This window comes from Crinia signifera, chromosome 3 (genome assembly GCF_055691185.1).
Source record: "Crinia signifera chromosome 3, ASM5569118v1, whole genome shotgun sequence".
NCBI lineage: Eukaryota > Metazoa > Chordata > Amphibia > Anura > Myobatrachidae > Crinia > Crinia signifera.
Window position 1 is genome coordinate 244,053,311 of NC_139219.1, and position 21,859 is coordinate 244,075,169.

The 21,859-nt window shown below is 49.4% G+C and overlaps 1 long non-coding RNA gene across 1 annotated transcript in view; it reads left to right on the plus strand.

Moving 5' to 3' along the window:
* Positions 1-11,100: 11,100 nt before the first annotated feature.
* LOC146062686 (uncharacterized) overlaps positions 11,101-21,859 on the plus strand; it is a 77,297-nt gene continuing 66,538 nt past the window's right edge. Inside the window, exon 1 of the long non-coding RNA XR_014471465.1 lies at positions 11,101-11,226. This is a non-coding gene — a long non-coding RNA (uncharacterized LOC146062686). The remainder of the gene's footprint in view (positions 11,227-21,859) is intronic.

Sequence of the window (21,859 nt, forward strand, 5' to 3'; positions counted from 1 at the left end):
CGCCGGGCGGGGACGGGAGACGCTCGCGCGGCCTCTGACAGTACCCCCCCTTGAGGAGGGGTCACCGAACCCTTGGCACCGGGTTTCCATGGAAACTGTTTAAAGAAAGCAGCCTTTAACCTGGGAGCATGTAAAGACTTCTCAGAAACCCAGGATCTTTCCTCATCCCCAAACCCTTTCCAATGAACTAAAACTATAATACAACTATAATACATTTCACAGTGAGAGGCGGTCACATTAGAGTGTATCACAGAAGTGATTGGCTGAGAGAACCTGGGGATTGGTCATTGTTACCTCTGTTGCCAGAGGCCATTGTGTTGGCAGAAAGCCGCTGACTGTCACCTACACACAGCGAGTTGTCTTCTACATGTCTCAGTTATTGTGCTGCTTCCTATTGGTTGATGTGCTGTACCTGTTTGTGAGTTGGGTCCTCTATAAGGGAGGGTAATATATACGGAATGCTCCGCTCCCCTATCCCTAGTGGTAATCTGTGCCATAGTGGGTACTTGCCCCTAATTCGTGGCTGCGTGGCATTGTTACAGAAAAGCAGCAGATGATGTAAAGACATGGTATCGCGCACCCTGCAGAGAGGGTTATCCTATGGGGTCCTCACCATCCAGCCCCATACCCTTATTAAAGATGGCAGTAAGCACGCCAGTTCCAAATTGCCCATAAACCTGAGGCTTGTGTGGACTTGATATCATGTTGGTGCCTGATCTGCAACATTGGCCCTGATCTGACATTGGGTGTGGTTACTGTACATCAGTTCTGGCTGAGCTTTCTCCTGTCCAATGGGATCGCTCGCTTGCGCCAGAATCCCCGCATGGAATTGTAGCCATCATTGGTCAGGTTGTTATGAGGCGGCAGCAAGTTCCATCATTTTATGGGCAAGATCTCGGCAACAAATTAATTACACCATAAAGTAGCACAATTTAATTTATTTCACACATGGTGCCTCTGATTCACAATACACCACATAGTAGTGTCCCTTATACACAATGCCCACATAAGTAGTGTCCCTTAAACGTAATGCCAACAGTGCTGCCACTTAAAACACCCACAGTAGTATTGCCCATTATACATAACTCCCAGTAGTGTTAGTTAGTGCAGATGGGCATATAATGGGCAAAAAGAGGGGGACAGATCTGGAGAGAGGGGCAGATGCTAGGGAGAGAGAGAGGGGGTATAGATGTGGGGACATAGGTGTGCGCACATTGAGTGTTAGGGGTGCACAGGCACCCCCTAATGCTGTGCCCACATTAATGAACACCTCCCTGCCATTAGCGATACCTTTTACCAACGACTTTTTCTGTTTAGAACTGTATTCCATTAAAAGACGCGCCCATCAATCAATTATGTGTTTTGCATTGTTAATTGTACTAGACCATTGTCATATCACTACATACCTGCATCATCCATATATGTTTGTGACTTTATTTGCATGTACTGTTACACAGAGCTGAACTAGGCAGGAGATTATGGTGTGGCAGAGAGACGTTTTATATTGTAGCGAGTGCCAATAGATGATGGTAGACACGCCAGTTTGGCAGTGTTCGATACACCCAATGAGCAGTGTTAGCTATGCCCAATAGGTGATGCTACGCACACCCCTTTGATGGTGCACCCCCTAATAAAATGTTCTGCGCACGCCTATGTGTGGGGAGATGGGGTACAGATGCTGGGCAGGGAGAGGGGGGCAGATACTGCACAGGAGGGGGGACAGATGCTGGGCAGGGAGAGGGGCAGATACTGGGCAGGGAGAGGGATGACAGATGCTGGGCAGGGAGAGGGGGCAGATACTGGGCAAGGAGAGGGATGACATGTTGGGCAGGGAGAGGGTGGCAGATACTGAGCGGGAGGGGGGGACAGATGTTGGGCAGGAAAAGGAGAGCAGATACTGGGAAGGGATATATGTGACAGATGCTGGGCAGGGAGAGGGGGCAGATTCTGGGCAGGGAGAGGGGGCAGATACTGGGCAGGGAGAGGTGGGACAGATGCTGGGCAGGGAGAGGGGGACAGATGCTGAGCAGGGAGAGGGGGCAGATACTGGGCAGGGAGGGGGACAGATACTGGGCAGGGATAGGGGGGCAGATACTGGGCAGGAGGGGGGACAGGTGCTGAGCAGGGAGAGGAAGGCAGATACTGGGCAGGGATAGGGGGGCAGATACTGGGCAGGAGGGGGACAGGTGCTGAGCAGGGAGAGGAAGGCAGATACTGGGCAGGGATAGGGGGCAGATACTGGGCAGGAGGGGGGACAGGTGCTGATCAGGGAGAGGGGGAGATACTGGTCAGGGAGGGTGGAGAGATGCTGGGCAGGGAGATGGGGGCAGTGGCGTAACTACTGTAAGGCAGCCCCAGCAGCCGCTTGGGGGAGCAAGAAGCAGTGGGGTCTGTTTGGGCGCTGGCACCCGCTCGACGCACTGACATGCTGCTGCCTGCCGCTGCCCACTGGCTGAGCACTGGAGGCGAGTCAGCCACAGTGCGGGTGCGGCAATGGCAGAGATGACAAATCCCCCCACTGATTAAATTTACTGTACACAGCCGGCTATTGGCTACTGTGTAGAGGATGGGCAGGCGGATGGGCATGCTAGGGTGGCCTGGGATGTGTCAGAGTCAAGGGAAGCATCAGTGTATGCTGGTCTCTCTTCCTCTCTCCTGCTTTAGCTTCTCCGTTATGTGATGACATCACACGCTGGGGAAACACGCCGGAGAGGAGCCGGGGGGGGGGGGGGGGCGCCAAAAACTTTTTGGCAGGGGGGAGCAGAATTTATAGTTACGCCACTGGATGGGGGGGACAGATACTGGGCAGGGATGGGGAGACAATGCTGGGCATTGAGAGGGGGACAAATGCTGGGCAGGGAGAGGGCGGGGGTACTGGCTAGGGAGAGGGGGACAGATGCTGGGTAAGGAGGGGGTAGAACAGATGAGGAGAGAGAGAGAGAGAGGCTGCAGAGAGGCAGGAGCTACAGGGGCAGAGGAGGCAAGGTGCTGGGTGCAGTAACTTACAGAGGAAGCCATGTGCTCAGCTGTGGGATCCTCGGTGTTCCAGGGGTCAGTGGTGAATGGTAGGCTCCACTAGGGATGGCCATCGATGATTCAAAATCATTGATGGTTCATGGCCGATATTAAATACTTTTGTCATCGATGGGAGAGAACTAGATGGTTTCCCTCCATTGATGGAACAGCAAAACGATGTTTTGATTTTTTTCAAAGTGATGGGACACGGAACATAGCTCTGCTCCCGACACCCGCAAAGCTCTGCTTCCCGTGATTTGATTGGCCCACAGGCCAATCAATCAAACACAATGGATGACCATCGATATGTAAAAATATCGATGGTCATCCATTGCATAGTTTAGCACTATCGATGACCAGTTGCAGAATTGCCATCGATGGCAACCATTGATGGCAATGGCAATGATGGCCATCCCTAGGCTCCACCAATCAGGGGCTCTCTTCTAATCAGTATGTGTTGAGATCCTCCAATCCCTGCTCTGCACATGCAGTTCTTGACCCTGATGCAGAGATCAGGGGGAGGGGCTCAGCACCACAGTGAGGAAGGAAGGTGCAGACCAGGACTAATGTGTGAAATTGGTGATGCAGTCTGTGAGAAGCAAGACTGGGGTACTCAGAAACACTGCAAACAAAAGTATACAACTGATAAATAAGGAATTGCAAATTATGTTCCTACGTTTTCCCTGTAGCAAATACTAAACTCACTGCAGCAACACCACCTTTGGAGAAACGCCACCTCCTAACAGACCCAGTTTCATATTGGCAAAGGAGAGGAAGAGACCCCCCACTTTCCATTTACTGGATATTACAATTCTATAAACAAAAGGACTTCCCCAGTACTGGTGGGCCACAAAGGAAGGGTGATTATCCATACACTCATGTCCAATGCACTGATTGATTAACGATTTGCAGTAATTTTAATCATTTTATATCATTATCGCTTCATTGTTTATATTGGTTTTTGATTTTTTTATGCATTTCATATATTAAATTGTACATTTTTATGTCATACACTCAGGGCTGGCGCCACCACTAGGCAAATCTAGGCATTTGCCTAGGGCGCCGGCCACTGGAGGGCGGCATTTTGTGCCGCCCGGTTACCTGTCCTACGGCGCTGTGTATTTAAATCTGGCGGCGGAGGCAGCGGGGGTCCCTGCAGTCCATTAGAAATCACGAGCGCTATCCGCCGGGCTATGCGGAAGCGCTTCTAGTGTGAAAACTCTGGCAGCACGGCGCAGGCTGATCTCAGCCAATCAGCGTGCTGCCAGTGTTTTCACACTAGAAGCGCTTCCGCATAGCCCGGCGGATAGCGCTCGTGATTTCTAATGGACTGCAGGGACCCCCGCTGCCTCCGCCGCCAGATTTAAATACACAGCGCCGCAGGACAGGTGCTCCCCCCCCCCGACACCGGGGCGCCCCCACCCCGACTCGCCTGGGGCACTCCGGTGCCTTGCACCGGCCCTGCATACACTGTTTCTTTATATTTAGCGCAGTTTATACTTCCTGTACCTTTCTGCAGACCAGGACTTCCCCTGGTGGTGCTGCTGTCCTCCGGAGTGTCCCGACCCACTGCTGCACTTATCCCTCTCTCCCCTCTGCTGCCAGCACTGCTGCCTGGCTGTCACACACTGTGACAGGCGCAGCAGCAGCAGCGCACATCCCATTCTGTGCAGTGGCAGACTCAGTAGAGTCGCAGAGCAGGGAAGCGCCTATGGAACACAGCGCCTCCTTGCTTTGCAGGCTCTGGTGAGCGGGTAGCGACGGCCCTGCGGGTATCTCCGACTCTACAGGGGTGAATATTACCCCATTTATCGGGTGTGGCCGCATTACACCCCACAGCAGGTCATATATGATGGGCCCATCCAGCACAGATTACACAGCCCAAATCTGCTTCAAAGCTGAAATACCTTTTACTCACTAAGCATAATGGGCGCGACCACACGGGGGGGAACGATGTTTTGCGACTGCGCATGTGCATAGTAATTTATGCACATGTGCAGCGGCTGTGTGCGAGTGGCCACGGTGAACAGATTATTCACCTGGTGCTCGCACAAAACAGTGCGGGCAGGGGGCGGCGGGCCGGGGGATTCGCCCATGGGAACGCCCAGCGTTTCATGGGCATTTCCATGAAAATGCTGTGTGTTCCCATGGTAATTCCCCGATGGTGTGGGGGTCGGGCAGCGGATGTCAGGGCGCCCGTAGATCTAAAACACCACAGAGGTGCTTCAGATCTGCGCGCTGGCAAATTCATACGATGGTCATCAACCATGAAATTATTTTGTCCCTGCACGCAAGGCTGCGAATGGATGTTTATGCAAAACATCCATTCACATGCCTGCAGGGGATCGTGGCGTGCGATGGGGCGGTGTGCCAAAGACAGCGAGATTTGCAGCCTTTGCGAGTCAACCAGAATAACCTCCAATATGTGAGCTGCAAGTAGCAATAGTAAGTGACCAGACCGTGTAATGATGACATCACTGTTTATTGGTGGTAATAAAAAGGCAATTCCAGCCAAATTTGTTTTTCCGTTGCAGAGACCGCAGTACCGGTGAGCAGCCGCGCCATGAGCAGTGTAGCAATCAGCAGGCCGTAATGGTGGCGGCAGGTTCAGGATGATTTGGTGAGTCTTATATCTGAATGACCCCCACGGGGTGTGTGTGAGACTGTATGTATGTATATATACATATGCATACATATGCATACATATATATACATATGCATACATATATATACATATGCATACATATGCATACATATATATATACATATACATACATATGCATACATATACATACATATACATACATATGCATACATATACATATATATGCATACATATACATACATATATATACATATACATACATATGCATACATATACATACATATATATACATACATATGCATACATATACATACATATGCATACATATATATACATATACATACATATGCATACATATATATATACATATACATACATATGCATACATATATATACATATGCATACATATATATACATATGCATACATATGCATACATATATATACATACATACAGACGCACATATCTGCTGGCTGTATCTGCTGGCTGTATCTGCAATTCTAAAGAATGAAGATTTACTGTATTTAACATCACATGCCAAGATACAGTCACTATAATGCATTTACACAATGGGGGGGGGGGGGGGGGTAACAGGATGAGGGTAGCAGAGTAACAGGATGAGAGGGTTGCCACGTCTCCAGGATTTCATGGATTCTCCCTAAATCGGTGGCAACCCTCCTGGATCTTTTTGCAGTCTCCCGGATTCTGGGATTCTCCCGGAATCCGGGTGACTTTGAAAGCCTCCACAGTGCCAGAAAAGTCACAGGGCATGTGACTTGTGAGTTGCTGTCCGCTGCACAACTCCCTCTACCTCCAGAAATATTTAAACTGGGTTGCAGGAGAGGAGATGATGGAGGAGCACTGTGCAGCCAACAGCTTAGGATGTTGCAGCAGTGCTTCCTCCCAAACTGAGCCCCGGAGGAGAGATAAGCCGGCTGCTACTGTGTATCAGACACAGGGCAGTGCCGTCTGTGCTGTCAGCTGAGGAAATGGTGAGGCCAGTGTGAAGGGGGGATTTGTGTGTGTGGACGGTCAGTGTTTGGGGCAGATTTGCATGTTAGAGAAGTGAGGGGGTGGGGGAGGTTGCTGTGAAGTTGTTGTCACTGGTGTCAGGGGGAGGGGAGGATGTATGAGGTATCTGTATAGGAGTTGTCAGTAGGGGAAATGTGTTATTAAATGTAACAATAGAGACTTTAATACATGTCTGTATTAGAGGCCACACCCACTTTTCTGAAGAGGTCATGCCCGTTTTACAAAGCCACGCCCACTTTCCCGGGAGCGCACGCGCACATGAAGGTGTGTGTGTGTGTGCATGTGTGGGGGGGGGGGGGATCTCCAGGAATTGAAGATGCCTGAAGTGGCAACCCTGAGGATGAGGGTTGCGGAGTAGCAGGATGAGGGCAGGGGGATTTCAAAGAGGAAGGGGGAGTAGAAAAGTCTGCACAGGTTGGTGCTACGGCCCACTTTACAAAGCCACGCCCACTTTCCCAGGAGCGCACGCGCACATGACTGTGTGTGTGTGGGGGGGAAGCTCCAGGAATTGAAGATGAGGGTAGTGGATGAGGGCAGGGGGGTAACAGGATGAGGGCAGGGGGGTAACAGGATGTGGGCAGGAGGTAACAGGATGTTGCCAGGGGGGGGTAACAGGATGAGGGTAGCGGAGTAACAGGATGAGGGCAGAGGGTAATAGGATTAGTGCAGGCGGTAACAGGATGAGGGCAGGGGGGCAACAGGATGAGGACAGGGGGAGTAACAGGATGAGGGCAGAGGAGGGCTGAGGGGGTGTGGGCGCCGGGGGGCTGCGGGACTATTATTAGTTACTCACTGCCAAGTTCTGCTGCCAGCACCTGTGCCGGGTCCCAGCTCTCCCGGCTACTGCTGCAGCTGCAGCGCTGCTGATACAAAAAGAGACACTCGGAAAATGGCTGCCCCCATACTGCAGACAGTTTTTATGGGGGCAGCCATTTTCCAAGTGTCACTTCTCAGTACTAGCAGCAGCAGCCGGGAGAACCGGGACCAGGCGCACACGGTCGGATGCGGCAGGAGGTAACCCCCCCTGCCGCCGCACAACACCCCCGCACCCCGGCTCCCCTCCGCGCTCCCCGGCTCCCCTACACACTGACTGGCAGCACAGGTAACGGCTGAGGTAACGGCCGCACGGTGGTGGCGGGGGGGGGGATTTGTTTACCCTAGGGGGGGCGCCCCCCTGCATTTTCGGCGGGGAGGGCGCAGAATTATTAGTTACGCCACTGCATATACACCATCGTTGTTACCGTCTTTTTGATACCAGCCTGTGCACTGGTCGACACCCCATTCCCCCTTTCCCTACAACAGTAACATTGGAAGGATCTGGTGTAGTTCTGGTTATTATCCATAAGGGGACTGGGAAGTAATCTGACGCTACAGACCGCGGCTCTCGCTGTGTAATTATCATTCTGACTACATGACATTAATGTAAAGTTCCCAACAGGCCAGACCACCGTAACTATCCTAGAGACAATGTGGGGACGTCCCTGACATTACTGTGGTGCTGTGGTTATGAGAGCCAGGAACGCGCTTGCCTGTACTGCAGCCAGTACCCCTGTGACGCTCCTGTGTACTTACCTTATAAGGTGCGCGTTCTGCAGCAGAAACAGGTGAAGAATCTGCAATGGGATAAAATGAGCGTTTCTATACATCACCTGCCAACATACAATCACTACGAGGCAGTATCAGGGATCACTGACCCCTATTTATACCACCTGCTATAGGTTACATTAATCATGGTGCCATATCTGGTAATGTCCCCGTCTCCACCGCCCCCATGTAATATAGCCCTTACTATAGGGTAATGCTGGAATGAGAAGGGATTACCGTCCCGATTCAGACCTGGGCCACCCTGCCAACTGCAAACACCCCCTTCCCGCACCAATGTACACATGATCGCTGCCAGTCACGGGAGAAGAAGACCCTTCACAATCACTCACCATGGAATGGTTTTCCCAACTGTTCGCAGCGCTGAGTAAGCTAGGCGTTACTTGGCGCTGCAATGGTGATGGGGACAATGAGGCCGCTGCTGACATCAGCGGGCCCTCACTACCGCCAGAAACACGCCAGCGTTACTCCCCTCGCCTGTCAATCAACTTTCGTATGGATAACACTAGCTAGCCAATCACTCACTGGCTGTAATCAAAAGGACCGCTGTTTGCATGCGCAGTCATACGATAATTGCCCGATCAGGTCTTACTCACGGCCAATATCCGGTTACTACTCACTTGGTGACTTGCTTCCTCCACCATTTCTGGGAGAACCTCGCTGGTTTACTAACAAAGAACAGAGATTATATTATAGGACTGTGCAATGTAAGAGACTGTATATGCCATGGGCTGTATATACAGGGTACACGTGACTAATACCTGGTACGGGTGTTACTGGGTGTAAGCCGGGCACATACTGATGTGTATGACGGTCCCCCCTCTATGTCATTATACTACCATGGGCTGTCTATACAGGGGTACACGTGACTAATACCTGGTGCGGGTGTTACTGGGTGTAAGCCGGGCACATACTGATGTGTATGACGGTCCCCCTCTATGTCCTTATACTACCATGGGCTGTATATACAGGGGTACACGTGACTAATACCTGGTGCGGGTGTTACTGGGTGTAAGCCGGGCACATACTGATGTGTATGACGGTCCCCCCTCTATGTCATTATACTACCATGGGCTGTATATACAGGGGTACACGTGACTAATACCTGGTGTGGGTGTTACTGGGTGTAAGCTGACACATACTGATGTGTATGACGGCCCCCCTCTATGTCCTTATACTACCATGGGCTGTATATACAGGGGTACACGTGACTAATACCTGGTGCGGGTGTTACTGGGTGTAAGCCGGGCACATACTGATGTGTATGACGGTCCCCCTCTATGTCCTTATACTACCATGGGCTGTATATACAGGGGTACACGTGACTAATACCTGGTGCGGGTGTTACTGGGTGTAAGCCGGGCACATACTGATGTGTATGACGGTCCCCCCTCTATGTCATTATACTACCATGGGCTGTATATACAGGGGTACACGTGACTGATACCTGGTGCGGGTGTTACTGGGTGTAAGCCGGGCACATACTGATGTGTATGACGGTCCCCCTCTATGTCCTTATACTACCATGGGCTGTATATACAGGGGTACACGTGACTAATACCTGGTGCGGGTGTTACTGGGTGTAACCCGGGCACATACTGATGTGTATGACGGTCCCCCCTCTATGTCCCTATACTACCATGGGCTGTATATACAGGGGTACACGTGACTAATGCCTGGTGCGAGTGTTACTGGGTGTAAGCCGGGCACATACTGATGTGTATGACGGTCCCCCTCTATGTCCTTATATTACCATGGGCTGTATATACAGGGGTACACGTGACTAATACCTGGTGTGGGTGTTACTGGGTGTAAGCCGGGCACATACTGATGTGTATGACGGTCCCCCTCTATGTCCTTATACCACCATGGGCTGTATATACAGGGTACACGTGACTAATGCCTGGTGCGGGTGTTACTGGGCATAAGCCGGGCACATACTGATGTGTATGACGGTCCCCCCTCTATGTCCTTATACTACCATGGGCTGTATATACAGGGTACACGTGACTAATACCTGGTGTGGGTGTTACTGGGTGTAAGCTGGGCACATACTGATGTGTATGACGGCCCCCTCTATGTCCTTATACTACCATGGGCTGTATATACAGGGTACACATGACTAATACCTGGTGTGGGTGTTACTGGGTGTAAGCTGGGCACATACTGATGTGTATGACGGCCCCCTCTATGTCCTTATACTACCATGGGCTGTATATACAGGGTACACATGACTAATACCTGGTGTGGGTGTTACTGGGTGTAAGCTGGGCACATACTGATGTGTATGACGGCCCCCTCTATGTCCTTATACTACCATGGGCTGTATATACAGGGGTACACATGACTAATACCTGGTGCGGGTGTTACTGGGCACATGTTAGAGAAAGATAACAGCTACTTACGCAGATGACATGTTGGGACTGCTGTTGGGGTAGAATAATAATAATTAGAGGTGATACACAAAGCTCAGCAGCACATTAGTGTGATCCACACAACGTGACACTACCGCACTATACACAATATACACATGAGAGTTTCTCTACAGGTCTGACCCTGAAATGTACAGTAAAACCAGTTGTGTTTCTGATACATGATCAGAACCAAGATCAGCAGAGAATCAGCAGCTGGTAAATACTGCTGCTTAGTAATTCTATTCCATGGTCTGACCTCTGCCTGTGTGCTAGATCTAGGCACCGATTCAGAAGGTCCGAATTCGCACCCTTGGCCAATGTTTGAGTCTGCGCATTGTCATGCAGGCCCTGGCTGCGAGCAGCTTCAGATAACTTTTTCTTTCTTGACAGGCAGGGGGCGTCCCAGGGTGGACCCACAAAAAACCACGTCGATGGGTGGACCTACAAAAACGGTGGGCGCACCCATAGAAATGCTGGGCGGAGCCCATGCCGCTGCCTACTCGGGGCAGGTGGATGACATCACCGCCTTCAAATCAGCCATCACCGTTCTACTAAAAAGTAAGTCCTGGCTACTTCTTATAGTGAACAGAGGGGAAATCATTTGATGGTGAGAAACCATCGAATAGTTTTACCTCTGTGCGAGCAGATGTGTAAGCGTAGATCAGTATTGCAGTAAAAATAAAGCAGGCTGTATTTACCCTGCACAGAAACAAAATAACTCTGTATACTGCCATGGAATGTCAGTATATACTGCTGTACACCCGGGATTGTAGTGACACGTCCAATGGGATGCATGTATCTTATCTGCGCTCCATAATACAGTCAATCAGATACCTACTCATCATAGGTCCAGTTATTGATCATCACCGTCCTATAACAGATCCAGAACAGAAAAGAAGTGACAGTTAGCAGCTGATCCCTGCAATACTTATCATTATTATTGTATATTATGTAAGTACGTTTCTGTATATTATGTAAGTACGGCTAGGAATGGATTATGTGATGATTGGATTATCGGAGAACCGCGCATGCACAAGCCCTCCATGCGGCCACAGCTGGTGATGGCCCGCAATCGCAGGCTGTACGCTGGTTGATTAAAAGCCAGTCTGCGTGTGTGTGCGTTACCCTAGCGTTATTTGGGAGTGACACACATAAAAGCAGACGGGCCCGGCCGCTGGGAGGAATGGCTGCTGGCGCCATCAGCCCCCGATATTCCTACGGCCATCGCAGCGCCGGGTTACTATTGGCTTACACCGCACTGCACACGGAGGGGGGAAATACATTTGATGGTGTGGGGCTGACTCTTCCCACAGGTATGAATCAGCCCCACACGATGACAAGTGATGCAAAGTCACCTAACGACGTCATGTGGAGGCCCTGTTCTACCAGACTAATATTGTGCAAGTAATAAAATGATATAATTACCTCACTTCTGTTTCCTTCCCTGGTGACACCTCTGAGGAATAAAATGAGGATATTACATGGTTTATTGTATAAAACTACAACAATTTGTATATAATAAAAGGTAATTAGTAACATCTCAGGACGTACCTGGTATGGGCACCAGCATCTGCTGCAGAGGGGAAAAAGAAGATTATTAGACAATATAACCCATTAAATGTGTGTCATACATGTCACCATTCCTGGTTGTGTATATAGGGGAGCATTTGGGGGAGTGACAGGACAGCAGAGAACGCAGAAGGGATCGGAGATTCCTGCTGGGGTCCCTCCTACATACATTTAGGGGATACGTAATATATTGCATAATAAATGGCCACATAGAGGCCCTTATTCTGCATCGTGCGGTACGGCCCGCGTGCGGCCGTACCGCCGATGTTTTTAGTCTGCACATGCGCAGAGGTCAATCTGCGCATGTGCAGCCCCATTCGCCGCAGACGTATTTCGTCCGCCGCAAAGGGGGCGTATAGGGGCGTGAGGGGCTTCATACCCTCATTTCCCTATGTATACGCCCCGCGTTTCATGGGCGTTCCCATGCAAACGCGGGGCGTATGCATGCTAATCAGGGTATGACGCCACTGATGGGGGCGGAAAGCTGACCTCGCCGGATGTCAGCTCTCAGCCCCCATACAAGCTATCACACGGACGATTGTCCGTGTGGTCTCAGCTTGCGGGAGCTGCTGTGGCGTGCGGCCCTGCCTTCGATGGTCGACGACCATCGAATGCAGGGGGCAGCTCCCACCATGGTGGAGGCGTACGCCCCACCATTTTTATGCGGATCGCCAGCCGTCCGTGTACGGACGGCCGTGGCGATCCGTCTCGTGGGCGGGGATTGGTTTGTGCGGCCGGAGCACCGTGTGCGGCTCTGGCCGCACCAACCAGAATAAGGGCCAGAGAGAGACATAGATATAAGAAATGTAAATAACTTACAAAAGGCTTCGGGCATCTATAGCCAATCACCCAGTTTAATTTGGGGACTTTTTGAGGAAATTCCCTAGAAACAGAATATACAGAGTATTATAGGGACTGGAATTGATGGGCCATCTGACAGCACTCAGTTATACAGATGAGGAGTAATAACAACACTCACACTTTGTGCTTCATAACACTCCACATGAAATATCTGTACTCCATCTCCTGCAGAGGGAATGAGAAATAGTTTACCATTGATTTTAACCTTAAACCTGCCCAGAGTCTACCGTAACCCAAGGGGGTCATTCTAATAGACTGGGTAACCTGCGAAGCTCACAGGTTACCGAGTCCCTGTGACACCGACCCACGTATCCCTGTGACACCGTCGCCACCATATCCCCTCGCATGTGCCTGCAGCAGTACAAATCATTAGATGGTCAGGTTTTACCTGCCTTTGCAAATATAAGTCAGTTGATACTGACTTATATTTGCGAGCACCTGGACGAAGAGAGGGCAGGCGGCTGATTTAGCATTTAGGCCTAAATAAGAATGACAATGTTTGGAGACAATAGAAAAAAGTTTGGGGCAGGAAAAGATCCACAAATACAAGAAATTAGGGAGCTCAAGGAAAACATACCTCCATTTTGCAACTCGTACTGAGAAGTGAGGGTTCCAAGGCAATCTCTCAGAACTCTGCGTGTGTGATGTCATGATGTGTCTGTGACATCATCCCCAGCTGTGATCACCTGCTGCAGGAGCTTTCTTACAGTGTGATCCTTATATGCAGTGAAGGGGGGGGGGGGGGGAATATAAAAGATCAGTTGGTAGAAAAAGTAATAAAATAGTTCTCATGGTTTTTTCAGGTTTGTTGTCATATCTTTGTATTTGTTTGGGATCTAGGGAGAAAAATCCCAGTTTCCCAGACATCTCTATGTGGTCTCCCCACGTGTGTGGTGATCCCTGGTGACTCGCCGCAGATTATATCACATGTATGTTATATGTAAGTTCCCGTGTGACACACATAAGCTGGCCAAACAGCTACAGATTTATTGTCTGATCTGGCTGGCTGGAACAAAAGCCTGGTAGTGGATAACAGCAGATGACAGTTGACCATTTGCTGTGAGATGCTGGAAAACTGACAAACTGTCACTCAGATATTACCAGGTGTTTGTTCCAACCAGCCAGATATGACAATCAATCTGTAGGTGTATGGCCATCTTAAGCCAGTCAGCTCCTAACTGTCATGTTACAGGCTGGATTGGAAAATTGACAGCAGCTGAATGGCTGCTGCATTATCACTTCTCCAGACTTATGTCCTATTGGCTTGTCCCACTGCTTACACTCCTACCAGCGCTCCCTCGCTTTTGTTATTAGCATTATACCACCTTCCTATAAGCTCTTTTCACATGTGTCCCTTGTGCATTGTTTATATAGGCATGCAGGCATACCTCCAACTGTTTCGCTTTTTGTGGGACCGTCCTGTTTTTTTTAGATGTTCCCGCCTCCTGCCCGTGGCAAGTATAGGCCACACCCCCAAAATGCTGGCTGCACACAACGTCCCACTTGCCTTAGGTCTAATGTTGGGAGGTATGATGTATGTATGTATGTATGTATTCATGTATGTATGTATGCATGTATGTCTGTATGTATGTAATAGTGGACAAACAGCTTTATACAATGGGAGAGAGATTGTTTGACATTCCCATAGAACAGGGGTGGCCAATTAATTTCTGTCGGGGGCCGTATGAAAAATCTGAAGTGTGTCGGAGGGCCGAACCAATGATAACTTGAACTTCTCGCTGCAGTTGTCAGGTCTGCATTTATTTTCTACAAATCCGGATGAGTGCTGCCTCACTATCTTTGGATACTCCCCAGGTGCCGGACCACGCACTTTTATTATTTATATATATATATATATATATATACACACACACACACATGTAACACTGTGTGTGGGTATCTATATATTTATATATATATATATATATATATATATATATATTCATACATACACACACACATCTATACATTATAGATGTGTGTGTGTGTGTGTGTATATATATATATATATATATATATATATATATATATATATACACACACACACATCTATAATGTATAGTGCAGAGAAAATAGCCTGCTCCTTACTTTGCTTTAATAAAATGTATCAGTGGCGTCTGAGATAGGGGGGAAGCCAGGAAAGAGGCAAGTAGCTGAGAGGGGAAGGCAGGAGAGAGGCAAGTAGCTGAGAGGGGAAGCCAGGAAAGAGGCAAGTAGCTGAGAGGGGAAGGCAGGAGAGAGGCGAGTAGCTGAGAGGGGAAGCCAGGAAAGAGGCAAGTAGCTGAGAGGGGAAGGCAGGAGAGAGGCGAGTAGCTGAGAGGGGAAGCCAGGAAAGAGGCAAGTAGCTGAGAGGGGAAGCCAGGAAAGAGGCAAGTAGCTGAGAGGGGAAGCCAGGAAAGAGGCAAGTAGCTGAGAGGGGAAGCCAGGAAAGAGGCAAGTAGCTGAGAGGGGAAGCCAGGAAAGAGGCAAGTAGCTGAGAGGGGAAGCCAGGAAAGAGGCAAGTAGCTGAGAGGGGAAGCCAGGAAAGAGGCAAGTAGCTGAGAGGGGAAGGCAGGAAAGAGGCGAGTAGCTGAGAGGGGAAGCCAGGAAAGAGGCAAGTAGCTGAGAGGGGAAGCCAGGAAAGAGGCAAGTAGCTGAGAGGGGAAGCCAGGAAAGAGGCAAGTAGCTGAGAGGGGAAGGCAGGAGAGAGGCGAGTTAACATTTACCGCCTCAGAGATGTGGAATCCGGACTGCGCCCGCCCTGCACAGTGCACAACATTATTGTGGTGTGGGAGGGGACGCGGTCACATGGCGGGCGTAGCAACCAATGGCAGCAAAGCGGCTGTCGCGTCACCGCATCCCCTCCCACGCTCCCAGTAATGCTGTGCGCGACAAGCACAGGCCGCCATTGACAGCAGCGGCGCCGGAACAGATCTCTCCCGGTCCCCTCTGCAATTTAAATGACAAGCGGCTATTCATAGTTGGGCCGCTTGTCATGGTACTGAATGTCAGTGCGGCGGGCCGGACATAAGCGCCTCGCGGGCCGCCCGTTGCCCACCTCTGCCATAGAATAAGTTTTGCACATAGCTTGTATCACACATAGGGAGGAACATGAAAGAATCTGGGGTACAATGTGGGGGTGCATTGATTCCCATCCCACGGATCCTCAGATACTAATTACACTAACATGAATATTACATAGGTAACAGATGTGGTGTTGATGATCCAGTAAAAGCATTGTGCGTTATATGAATGATGCTGGAACATAGGGGCCCCCAGTACTATTGGGGAGCAGGATAATGATAGAGAAATCTGGGGGATTCTGTGTATTATATTCTGCTGGAAGTCACATTATTCTGTGCTCTGTATTTTAGGTTTCCCGGATGCGTCTGGATGGAGAAGATCCCTCGCAGAACCTGGGAGGTGTATACAGCTTCTGGCTGCTTGGTCCCGGCCTCACTCTGCCGTATACAGGATCCTAATGGGAGAAAGGGTTAGTGCATTACTGAGCCAGGTCACATGTGATCATTCTTTACTGATTTATGTATTGTTACCGGTAACTGTCCGTGGTTTATCCGAGCCTTTATATACATACACAGTGCTGTGTACACTGATATGCATACACAGCGCTGTGTACACTGATATACATACACAGTGCTGTGTACACTGATATACATACACAGCGCTATGTACACCTATTATATACACTGACATACATACACAGCGCTGTGTGCACTGACATACATACACAGGGCTGTGTACACCTATTATATACTGACACACAGCACTGTGTACATCTATTATATACACTGACATACATACATACATACATACATAGCGCTGTGTACACCTATTATATACACTGACATACATACTCAGCGCTGTGTACACCTATTATATACACTGACATACACACAGCACTGTGTACACCTATTACATACACTGCCATACATACACAGCGCTGTGTATACCTATTATATACACTGACATACATACATAGCGCTGTGTACACCTATTGTATACTGACATACATACACAGCGCTTTGTGCACCTATTATATACTGATACACAGCACTGTGTACACCTATTATGTACACTGACATACATACAGTACACAGCGCTGTGTACACCTATTTTATACACTAACATACATACAGCGCATACAGTACACCTATTATATATATACTGACATACATACACAGCGCTGTGTACACCTATTATACACTGACATACATACACAGCTCTGTGTACATGTATTATATACTGACATACATAGCTGTGTAAACCTATTATATATACTGACATACATACACAGCGTTGTGTACTCCTATTATATACACTTACAAAAATAGACAGCGCTGTGTACACCTATTATATACTGACATACATACACAACACTGTGTACACCTATTATAAACACTGACATACATACACAGTGCTGTGTACACCTATTATATACATTGACATACACACACAGCGCTGTGTACTCCTATTATATACTGACATACACACAGTGCTGTGTACACCTATTATATACTGACATAAATACACAGCGCTGTGTACAACTATTATATACTGACATACATACACAGTGCTGTGTACACTGACATATGCACACAGCGCTGTGTACACCTATTATAAACTGACATATATACACAAAGCTGTGTACACCGATTATACACTCACCTACATACACAGCGCTGTGTACATCTACTATATACACTGACATACATACACAGCGCTGTGTACACCTATTATATGCTGACATACATACACAGCACTGTGTACACTTATTATATACACGGACTACACACACAGCGCTGTGTACACCTTTTATATACTGACCAGGGGTGCCGAGGTGTGTGCTCAACTTATCGGGACTCAGGAGGTGCTGTAACAGGGGGATTTGTATATTATCTGGGCAGTCTATGGCTTTGTTTTATGGGGGGGGGGGGGGGGGGGTGTATAAAAAGTTATTTTTATATTTGTCTTTAATCATGCTGCCTGCTTTTTATTATGTCAAAAAGGTGTGTGTGTATGTATCAGCTTTTTGTATGTATACTGCATGTGTGTCTGCATAGAGGGGCTGTATGTATGCTGTGTGGGTGTGTGGGAGGGGGCTCTGTGTATACTACAATACATCTGTGTGTGTGTGTGTGTGTGTATGTATGTGTGTGCATGCTGTGCCTGTATGTATAATGTGTGTGTGTGTGTGTGTGTGTGTGTGTGTGTGCGCATGTGCATGCATAGAGGGGGTGTATGTGTGTATATGTGTGAGCATACTGTAGGGGGCTGTGTATATGTATACTATGTGTGTGGGGGCTCTGTATGTATATACCTGTGTGTGCATAGGGGGCATGTGTGATGGGCATTATTGTGTGTGGCATTATGTCTAATGGGCATTACAGTGTGTGGAATTATGTTTAATAATAGGCAATGATGAACATGGCCAGTAGACGGTGATGGACACGCCCAGTAGGCGGTGATGGACACGCCCCTCCTATGGTGCACCCCCTAAGAAAATGGGCTGCGCACGCCTATGGGCAGAGCATGTACCTCCTGGCAGAGCAGGTTAATCCCATGCCAAAGAGCATGTTAACCCCTGGCAGAGAATGTGATCCCCTTGCAGAGCAGGTTAATCCCATGGCAACGAGAATGCTAACCCCCTAATATGCAAGGAGCATTACGGTGTGTGGAATAACATGTAATGGGCATAATAGCATGTGGTAAAATATGTAATAGGTATTACGGTGTATGGCATAATGTGTACTTCCCACTACGGTGTGTGGCATAACGTGTAATGAGCATTATGGCATGTGGTATAATATGAAATGGGTGTGTGATATGTGTAATAGGCATTATGGTGTAAATCTTTGTCCCTGTATCCACCTTGTAAGCAGTGGTGTAACAATGGGTCCGTGGGGAGTTTAGTCCGTGGGGCCCCAGGAAGTTGTTGTACCGGGGCCCAGGATTTCTCTTGGCGGCCCTGATACTGACATGCATACACAGCGCTGTTTACACCTATTATATATACTAACATACATACACAGTGCTGTGTACACCTATTATATACTGACATACATACACAGCGCTGTGTACATCTATTATATACTGACATACATACACAGAGCTGTGTACACCTATTATATACACTGACATACATACACAGCGCTGTGTACACCTATTATATGCTGACATACATACACAGCGCTGTGTACTCCTTTTATATACTGACATACATACACAGCACTGTCTACACCTTTTATATACTGACATACATACACAGCGCTGTGTACTCCTTTTATATACTGACATACATACATAGCACTGTGTACACCTATTATATACACTGACATACATACAGAGCGCTGTGTACACCTATTATAAACTGACATACATACAAAGAGCTGTGTACACCTATTATATACTGACATACATACAGAGCGCTGTGTACACCTATTATATACTGACATACATACACACAGCGCTTTGTACACCTATAAGGCGCCTATTGAATTATGTTGTTGCTATTCATACCATTACTTAACACTTATGCCTAAAAATAATTGACACAAACACCTTATCTACAAATAACGACACTGACACCAACTGCGTAAGGTAAAAGGTTATAGTTGTTTATTTAATTGGTATGACCCCTATTTGTATAAGGGATGGCAAAGAAAGCGCTTGAGACCAGCCCACTCCCGGGTGTCGCCATGGTAGCGACCTTAGCACCCCCAATGGCCACACCCCTTCTTGTGGGTACAGCCTGCGCTGTGACGGACATACTGCCCCCTTCTATTGCATGACGTGGCCTTCCATGAAGGACCAACGCCCCCAGCCGGAGCTGGGGACTCGTCCGCCTTCTTGGCAAAGGGGGGGCAATACCGCACAGAGACCACCTGACACCCCACCTGTTTGCTGGTCGAGAGCGCCTTCTCGCCGATTGTTAACTATAGCTATGGAAATAGAGTACCAAATTTGGTGAAACGGCTTGATGCCAGGTAGCACAGAGAAAAAGGGTAGGGAGGGTGGGGATCCAGCTTCAAAGAGGCTCACTTCCTGTCTCTTGCCTACTGATATGAAGAGCGAGTGCAAATAGCACAAGGGATTATAAACTTCTAGGTTGAGTGTTTGTGGGAGCCTTGCATAATTCAGTTAGGTAAGGAAACAGTTAACAGGTTAGAATGTAGGTGATTTAAATAAGGGGAGTGTCAGGGAGGGGTTAAACGGACATTTTGTGAGAGGAAATAGAAGATTCCATCTCTTTCTCTGGAATTTTTCTACTGAGAAGGTGTGCTGCTCCTGTGAGTTATAACCTCTACCATTTCACATCTTTTACCTTAATCTCTTCTGTCATCTGTTACTTTATCTTTCACTCTGAAGCTTATTTCTCTAATTTCTTCTCATACTGAGCTTTATTTCCCCACATTTCTTTAATCCTTTTTCTTCAACTGTAGGTGTGCAGCGCGTGTTATAATGGCTGCGCGCCCCCAAAGGAGAGCGCCCCCCCCAGCTCGTTATCTAGGGGAGGGCGAGTTAGCGGGTGCCCCTGCTGCACGGCGCCGCCGTTCGGCATCCCCTCTGCCCGCGCCGGTGCCTGCTCGGTCTGCAGGACAGAGGCGCGATGCTGCGGCGTCTGGTAGTGCTGCCGGGAACTCCGGAGGTCAGGCGGCTGTTGCCTCCGTGAGTCCTGGGAGGCGCACGGGCGCTCGCGGCCGCGCTCCGGCCTCTAGTAATGTTAATGTGTCGGCCCGGGCGGGTGGATCACGGCGCCGGGCTGGGAGGTTGCCGAGCGCCGGGAGAGAGCCAGATAATAATGGAAGTACCACAAATATAAGTGCTGCAGCGGTGACCGCTGCAGCACCAGTGGCTTCCAATAGTTACCCCCCTGTGCCTACACGCCGAGCCCGTGCACGGGCTCGCAGAGTGAGGCATGAGGTAGTTGCTGTTGCCCCGCCCTCAGCAGCTGCTGGACAAGTTGCATCTGAGGCGGGGGCCCTGAGGCTTGCACCTCCCCCGGTCCAATCTGATTGGGGTGCTTCCCGTCAGTTGGAGCTGGGCAGGGTGTCCTCAGCAGGGCAACAAGGGCGCAGGAATACTCGCCCTGCTCAGGGTATAGCACGCAGAGGTGCTGGTTCTCAGCCCCTTATTAGCGAAGGCTCCACATTGGGGGGCCCTGCTGGTCAGGCAGCTGGGAACGCCGGGCCCACGCCGGCAGCTGGGGACCCTGCTGCCGTGTCAGCACTTTTGCTGAATGTATTGGGTTCAATAACCCCAATATTGGCCGCACAGGCAGCTGGAGGTAATGCGGCGGGACAGGATGGTAGCTTAAGTGCGGCTCTCCCTCCGCTGATTGCTCAGCTAACTGCTTTGTGTGCAGCAACATCTTCAGCGAGCAACCAGCAATCATCAGTGTCTAGCGGGTCTTCTGCTCCAGCGCCCGCGCCTGCTAACCCCTTGCCTGGCCCTTCGCAGGCACCTGTTGTCCCTTCTTTTGTTGCAGGTCCTGTGGATATGGTGGAGAGGGACGGGAGTGACGGTTCGGAGACCTCAACTTCAGAAGAGTCGACACAGGACTCGCATACAGCGACGTCAGGTGAGACTGATGAGGAATGGGTGCCTGACCAGCTAGTGGGCGGGACTGACCAGGCGCACAGCGCACAGAGAGCTAAGTGCTCTAAGGGTAAGCGCAAGCGAAGTGGCCGCTCCCGCAAACGCAGCAAGCGTTCGCGGCGGCATAGGCGTAGCAGTGGCAGTAGTAGTCCAGAGGAAGGTAGCC